Genomic DNA, 8,900 nt, shown 5'->3' on the forward strand with positions numbered 1-8,900 from the left:
AACAACGGATACTATTTCTCGGAGTGCTCTTCAAGCTCGTCCTATTAAAGTTCTTCGGAATGTTCTTTAGCCTTTTCTGCCAGGCTGCTCTTCAGTCTGTCTTCGTGCACCACTCATCTTGTGGAGTTCGAGCTGCTCGTCAAATCACTCCTCGTACTGCTCGCCTAAGTATACGCCTTTCTTCCTATTCCTACTACTGTTCTTTTAATTGTTATCTCGGGCTGTTCTGCAGGTCATCTTTGTACACAGTTTACCCAGAGACTGTTCTTCAGGATGTTCGTAGTGGTTTTCGAGATGATCGTCAGATCATTCCCGTTCTCTGTTTTCATGGGTCCTTACTTCACACGGTTATCCTGATGGCTCTTCAGATTGAGAAGAGAAAGGGCATAAGCCCTTTCTCTTCTCAACTTGAGAAAGGGTTCGTATGCTGTTCACTGCTGAGAAAGGGTTCGTATGCTGCTCACTGAACTGTATTTCGTACAGTATTCTTCGGATGTGCCCCAAATTATTCCTCAGATCTACCTCTGGTACTGTTCTTTGGACTATTCTTCCGGCCTCTCTTCGGGCAATGAAATTCGTTCTACCGTCCCTCGTTGAGACCGTTTTTAGAGACTTTTCGGTGTTCCTTCATACTAAGCTTCGGGCTGTTTCGAAAGTCCTGGTTCCCAACAGCGAGGCGTCGCCTACGCGCGTGCCGCGCGCACTTGCGAGACAAGATTCACGCCGTGTGACAAAACAGCGGAAAACCGTAAATCATTTTACCATTATAGAGCGACACGAATATTCTCGAACGTGTAAAAAGAGTGACTCCCTTTTTCTGTCTCAGTCGGACTCTCCTGGTACCTTCGCTCTGAAAGTAGAAACGCGCGATATTTGGGCCGGCTTGCTGCGGCCTCGTCACAACCTGGAGGGGAGACGTCCCAAGTTGTTCATGTGTGTACGTCAAACGTGCCGAGCAACCTAGACGCGCGCTTTTACGTTTCTTCCACCTCGATTTCTTCGCCACGTTTGTTTCTCAATTTCTTGCACGCGGCGTGCCTCGAATACGGCGCGGAACGCGTGAGTGAAGGCTTCCCTGCAGACTCCTCCTTCATCCAACCTTCTTTCCATTTTCCTTTGAAACACGCACGCACAGATTCGCGCGTTCTCTTGCTTTTAGTTACTTGTTTCTCGCTCTTTCTTTTTTGCGGCGGCTCGTTGGTTCGCCTCTCAGCTCGAGTTACGAGCCCACAGACAGCTGTTTTGGGAGCTTTTCAATATGCAAGCCGGTGTTGGTGGAGTCGTTATCGGGGAAACAGCACTTACTTCGTGCCGCCGCGCCGGTCAACTTTCGCGTCTTTTCTTCTACTTAACTTCTTTTGTTTCCTCCATCTTCCGCCGTTGCTTGTGTTTCTCCGCGCGGTTGTGGCTTCGAGGCGAATGAAATGAGTGAGTCCCAAGTGTTCTGCAATGCCTTTGAAATCGTGTATCATTGTGGCCAGGTGGTCGCGCGCCGTATACCGCGGAGAAAGAAGCATTTTTGCCTGTCTCCCGCTGTTACATGTACGTATATTGTAGATATCTGCTGACGAAAGACTATAGTCTAAACGCTGAGCTTAAGTGTTCACGATATGTTCAGAAGTGCGACTGCAAGTGCGTCTTGTATATACGTGAGGTACGCAGTGATCTGTGGTTTCATACTGCTGAGTCGGGGCTCAAACCTATACGGCGCCCCGCCGCTGTGGTCTAGTGGCTAAGATACTCGGCTACTGACCCACAGGTCGCGGGATCGAATCCCAGCTGCTGCGGCTGCATTTTCGATGTAGGCGAAAATGCTGTAGGCTCGTGCGCTCAGATTTGGGCGCACGTTAAAGAACCTCAGGTGGTAGAAAATTCCGGATTCCTCCACTACGGCGTCTCTCGTTATCATATGGTGGTTTTGGGACGTTAAACTGTACATATCAATGAATCAAGTTAAAGCTATACGGCGCGAAATAATTGGCACGCGGTATACATGTACTAGTTTAAATTATGAAATATAGTGGAAGTATTCTGGTTAATGGGGCTCAACGTCCAAGAGCAACTCATGGCTATGAGCATAGGCGTGCGCGTGGGAAAGAAGGGGGCAAGGAGGTGGAGGCCCCAAATAGTCCCGTGAGAAGGGGAGGGGCGCAAAGTATGCTCTATACAATGACGTAATAGGGAGGGTGGCGCTGCAATGGGCCTTAGGTGTCATCCTCGACACACTTCAAGTCCAACATCGACTATTGTCGCTAACAGCCGAGGTATAAAAGAGAATCGAACAAAGATTTTCTCGGTCAGTATGTTCACTTTCACGTACTGTCATTTTTCTTGACGCCTTTCGGTGACAATAGAACACTTTGGTATACAGATCAGAGAGTGATCAATGCCGTCTAAAAATGCTCCTTTAGATTCGAAGCTACGCCACTGAACACCCAGTATGTATGCGTTCTTCCGGATAACTCCCCGCCTATTTCTTTTTGTTGTTGTTGTTGTTGGTGGTGATGACTGCAGACTAGATTGTTGACAATTTTGTTTCGGTGGCGCAGCATAGCGAGCCTATATTGCTTTGCCCAAGCTTGTTTAAGATGTTCGCCTTGTGTTCATACAGCGCTCCGCATGAAACAGGTATATATGTGTGCTGCCAAGCGTTAACTTACTGCAGCACGACAAAAAAAAAAAAAAAGAATTCACAGTGTCACCCGCACCCAGAATAATTGATAGCGATCATCAATGTATTAGACAACTACACCAAGTATGGTTGGCACGTTTTGTCGGCAATTTTTACCGCAGGAAACATATATTTGCAATATTACAAAGAAAGCCCGGAGTCACGCACGCGCTGGTAAGCCTCACCTACGCAGTTTTCGCACTTCTCCTAAAGGGGCAAACCACGCAAACTGCAACGAAGAAACAGCAAACGCGAGACCACTAGTCATCATACACCACATGAGTGCCGCCATGAGTCACGTGTGCGCTCAACTACGAGGCAGACCACTTAGCGCATCCTCTATGGTCGGGCTGGCTGTAGGAACGCGTCAAGGCACGTGCCATGGTGCATTTGAACGCTAGATGGTGGTGCCCGACCATGGACTCCGCGATCGCCTCCTGCAGTTCGCAAGGGTGCACTATCGAAAATGATTGCGGAGGCCAGTCTTACACCCGTTACGTAGCCGTGTAAAGGAATATGAGCACATATATTTAGTCACTTATCATATATCCCTACACAGTATGCACTACGTATTATACGCCTACGCAGTAACTGTATATACGTACGTGTACATTTTACTGTATATATAGTTTCTTCTGTAGCCCCTTTTCACGACATCAATTTCTTTCTAGAAACAAGATGCATAGAAGGGGTGTAGCCAGTGGGGGGGGTTTACCACCCCTTCTGAAGTTTTTCAATTTTTGAATGTGAATGCACATGTTCAAACGCATGCATGAACAAACATAAAGGATGGTTGTACCCCCCCCCCCCCACACACACACACCCGAGAGACATTTGTGACTACGCCCTTGATCTGTGCTACCACTGTGTGAATTACCAGAGTGTAAATTACAAAATTCTATCTGTGGGCGGTAATGCGTTGCGAGAGCTTCCATTCCATCACTAAAAAAATCACAGCATATCCACCCAGTAAATGATGATGATGGTTGGGGCGAATCTTCCGTCCGTCCATGCGTCCTTCCGTGCACACGCCTGTACTTCCGTCTGTGTGTCCGTCCGTTCATCTGTTTGTCTCTGTCTGTGTGTGTATGTTTCTTTGTCATGCTACGCTTCGTCCATGCTCCACTAACCAGACGACGAGCACGAGCCGCCGCGGTGCTCCGCGCCAGGTGCTCTGCTTCGTTCATGTTCCACAACCAACTATCCGCCACGTACGGCGACGATGCAGGAGACAAAGAGGCACTCGTTCTCCTCGTACCCAAGCACAGCCTGCGTAGCAGCCAATCGGATGGATGGATGGATGGATGGATGGATGGATGGATGGATGGATGGATGGATGGATGGATGGATGGATGGATGGATGGATGGATGGATGGATGTGGCTGCACCCTTTAGATCGGGCGGCGATTAACGCCACCTAGCCGTAATACTTAGTGAACTAACCACTAGATTTATCTTCTTTTCCTTTAAATAGTAAAGTTGGGTGGGTACTTTGCAGTGAATGGTTTAATTTTCACTCATGCCTTGACTTCGGAGAGTAGTGATACAGCGCCATCTAAAATTACTTCACTAAACTGCAGTTTGTATGTGCTTCTATGAGACAGCGCCATCTATTATACTGTTCGGAACATACTGCCTTCCTTTTTTTATAATTTTCTTCTTCTATTGTTTACGCGTGACGCATGACAAGTTAAACTAAGAGGAGCTTCGCCCTTTAAAAAAAAAGACTGAGCTGAGCTGACTGATCTGAGATAACGAGCATGTCTTAATTCATGGGCTCCAGTAAAGTTGTTCGCTCACTCATTCCTTGATTAAAACACGCACAAAGAAAACAAAATTACATGCAAATTCGGCAATGTTACCATCCACAATTTTGCGCGCTGAACGGAGACATAGTCAACGAGAAAGAAGAAGTGCTCGCTCATGCAGCTCTCGTGCCCATGTGTAAGAACGGAGAAAAAGATCTGCATATACGTCAGCACTTTTACAGCAAATCTGTGTGACAACGTACGAGCGTGCATCTTCAGTCGAAGACCAATTCTGTGAGTGCTGTTGTCCTGGGTAGTCGATAATTCATACTGCGTTGAGTTGTGGTTTGAAGCCTGTAAGATTTAGAAGGCCACGGCCGCCTAATAACGCCTACGTGTGCGTCTGCGGTGGTCGCTTGTATTCTTGGAGTGCCTACTTAAGTGCATCAGTAACCCAGTCCTGCTCTTTTTTATTTACAGCTTCATGTCTTACAACAGTCAATTGATCAGCCAGTATGCCGGTCAAGTGTGGCAGGGTAAACGTCTGACGGTTCTTCACTTTCCAGTAGACTCCCTATTATAATTCGCGCCATATATACGTACGTCATTACAACTTTCAGAGGAGCAAGGTCTATGATTACGCGGCAGGAAAGACGATACATTTATGAGATTTCGTTATGCTGTATACCCCATTCAGTCACAATGTGTACAAACGTACACGCCAAATTCAATGGCACGTCACGCACCACGTGTTTCATCAAATGCCTTGCAACTTAGTGTGCACATTCGCGCAGCCATCCTCAGTGGAAAACTGCCGATCATTTAACTTCATTAGGCTTCGTATTGCTGCAGAGTACCACTTTGCTGGATACACTACCATGTTTGACGATTGTTCAACGTGACGCGTTCTAGGACCAACGTGAAAAGCACTTTTTTCTCGCTTGAAATAAATATAACAAAAAAACAAAGCGATAAAGCCCTCACCAATTCTCTGGCTTTTATAGATCTTGCGTATTGCAATGCCCTTGCGAAGTGTATGTAATTGACGAAGGCGCACCACGCTTTCACGACATATTTGTCTGTCGGTTATATGGGATGGTTCTTAAGCTCACCCCTGATGGCAGAAGTCGTGCTAGTGGCAGCATGGTTTAAAATAACCATGCTTAGCTTTTGATTGATATGTGGGGTTTAACGTCCAAAAACCACCATATGATTATGAGAGACGCCGTAGTGGAGGGCTCCGGAGATTTCGACCACCAGAGGTTCTTTACCATGCTCCCATATGAGCACACGGGCCTACAGCATTTTCGCTTCTATCGAAAATGCAGCCGCCGCAGCCGGGATGCTTGCCCGCGACCTGCGGGTCAGCAGCCGAGTAGCTTAGCCACTAGACCACCGCGGCGGGCCATGCTTAGCTTTTAGTACAAGCATGGTATGCAAATTGTTCCGCGCGTGCCGTGAGATTGCATGACTTGCTTTTCCGTCCAATAAGCATGGGTGAAATGGGGAAATGCTTACGTCAAAGTTTAGGAGAACATGGTGCGTCGTTAAGTAACGGCATTCTCAACTTGCGTGTCTCCTCACGTTTCAGCAGTTACGGCTGCATTCCATGATTAGAAAACGTTCAGTGTTGTGTCAGAGCAGTAACCAAATGAATAACTGGGGAACTAACACAGGCTGCCACGTGGCAGGACAAGATCCCCCTCGGTACAGAGAGTTGTCCACTGATTGTGGTCCACTTGTGAGACGTGGGCTTCACGATGTAGTATTACAATTTCGTGCTGTTTTGCGGCGTACTGTCTATGGATAGGATAGAGGATTTTATTATTTTCGTGCGGACAAACCCTCAGTGTCCTTTAGCAGGGAATGGAAGAACTAATGCGATTAAAACATCATTGACGCATTAAATAGGCGACCTCTAGAAGTGATAGCAAAACCTAAACTACTAGAGTTGAAAAAAAAAAGATATTTTCTACCATCATTGCGGTTTGATCCTGGGCACCACGCCCAAAAAGCCACAAGTCTACACAACGCCGCTAGCAAAGCGCTAAATATCTGAACCATATGATTCATGAATGCCTTGTATTTTTTACCATGCACTGTGGTTAGGCACAACGATGCAATGAACAGCGACGTGGCTACGAGGAAATAGCAAGGGAAATGTCAATGGCGCCAGTGAACACCGAAGACAACAGCAAACAAAAATTTAAATATCTAAATAAATCTCTGGGCACTTGGTACTTTCATACAGGACGACTTAAAGTGTCTCTCAAAAGATGTGTTTTCAGCAATACACTAGTGTATCTTAAAGTCATGGGTGTAATCTTTGTTTTTGTAAGTGGGCTTCCCCACATTTGGGCGCTGCCTTCGTAAACCCTGCACAGTGGTTCATATCAGCCACGTTTCCTCCGTATCAGCTATGTGTCAGCTCCGTATCAGCTATGGGCTGAACAGCTTCGCTCAACAGCTTCCTTCACTGAATGAAATGGCTCACGAGTATTTTCCTTTTTTTTGCATATGAGTGTGTGTGGGGGAGAGGAGAAGCGAGGAGGTCGTGTCTACATCTCCTTCAGGGACGAATTATGATGATGCAGTGTCTACAAATGTGTCAAATTCACATAACACAATTTTAAGGCACCCATTATAACATTAAAAAAGAGAAAATGAAGTAATGTGTCTTGTTTGAGTATCAGTGATGGATTAACTGATATGTGGGGTTTAACGTCCCAAAACCACCATATGATTATGAAAGACGCCGTAGTGAAGGGCTCCGGAAATTTTGACCACTTGTGGTTCTTTAACGTGCCTCCAAATTTGAGCACACGGGTCTACAACATTTCCGTCTCCATGCGAGTTTCAGTAATTGCCATCATCATCTAATTAAACACTTCATCGTTCTGCAGTCAGTCATGTTTCATTTCGACATAAGACAAAGAAGTTATAGGTTCCTAAAGTGTGCGCAATTACTTTAGGTTGTATTCGGGGAAAAAAAAAGTAGTATTTTTCACATTCGTTCTGGAAGGCTGACCATCGTAGAGTCAACACCAAAGTAATCGACTATGGGGTCATACGCAGCGCATTGAGGTTAAGTTGAGTCACGCTGACCATGCAGAAGGTTCAATTGGTCTAATGAAAAATGTATTTTGCTCGCTTTTGTTCCCAAGTTGCGGCAACTTGCGCAACAAAGTTGCGCATAAAAGCGTAGCCACTACCGCTGAAGGGGATATTTATATTTATCAAAGCTTGCATACGCAGCACTCGTATACATTGCCTTCCTGTATCCCTATGTTCCCGCTGTTTTATACCATCTGGAGAAAATTCAGTTGCGGCGGAAAATAGCTTTTAAGGGGTGGTGTCAACGCTCACTAGAAAAAAAAAACGCATTTTGTATGATGCCCTTTCTGGATTCCTCTTGCCAACGTATCCATTATATGTCTTGCGATTTTCATTATTTATGATGCAAAATCGACATCGCTTTTCTCCTGAAGCGCAATCACACTTTTTCTTAGTGTTGCCGATCCGGGCGCGCAGATTTTACTCTTTTTTTTTTGTGTGTGTGTGTGTGTGTGCAACATCATCTTGACGCAACAGAAAACTCTATAGACTAAGAGGAGTACGTAAACATTAGTAATGGCTTGTCAGACGTATTTTGGCAGCACGTTACAGAAGCTTTGTCCACGCGGCCAAATCGCAGCAATATCAGATTTAAAAGCGTAGTGTACAGTTTCTCGCGATGATGTTGCAATATCAGAAGTCTAGACGCACTATTAATGTAACCTATAGCAAACAATAACACCAAGGGAATGTTATTTGTAACAATTATGATACAAACGTAAAGAAAGCGAAGTGGGCGAAAAGACAACTTGCCGCCGGCAGAGACTGCACCTGTAACCTTCGAAGTACCAGTCTCATTAATATTGTGTCTAGCGAACAAAGACGAGCCTTTAAGATTTTACTCCTTTTCTTCATTGATAGCAGAATCTAATCTCTTATATCAAGCCCCGTTCACACCGAACAGCTCAGCTCTCCATCTCACCGCCCGGCAAGATAGCAAGCTCTTGTCTCGCGCGATGATATGCTCATTCACGACCACACTGGAACATATAAAGCGTTCCAGTACAAACGTGACGCATTTGACCTTCCCACTCGCCCAAGACGCGTATTGTCATCGTGGCTGTGCACAAGCGGCGTTGCAAGCATTGCTGTTGAGCAGGACATGTCACAGCCACGCTGGTATCGTTTCACAGCGACTGAAGTTCTCTCGAACCTACGGGCTGGTTGACGTACTGATTGGCTTGCGACAATGCGATGATTTTCCATACCGAAGGCGGTAACCCCGGTCCCTTACCAACCAACGCGACGAGAGTTTTGTTCTGGTCCTGTGATGTCACGCGATTGGCCAGGCGACCGGAAGTGACTGATTAGCAGGGTATATATGCATATATATTTTTGTATCTTAATCACAAGCACTGATTACACGT

This window comes from Rhipicephalus microplus, chromosome 2 (assembly GCF_043290135.1).
Source record: "Rhipicephalus microplus isolate Deutch F79 chromosome 2, USDA_Rmic, whole genome shotgun sequence".
Taxonomy (NCBI): domain Eukaryota; kingdom Metazoa; phylum Arthropoda; class Arachnida; order Ixodida; family Ixodidae; genus Rhipicephalus; species Rhipicephalus microplus.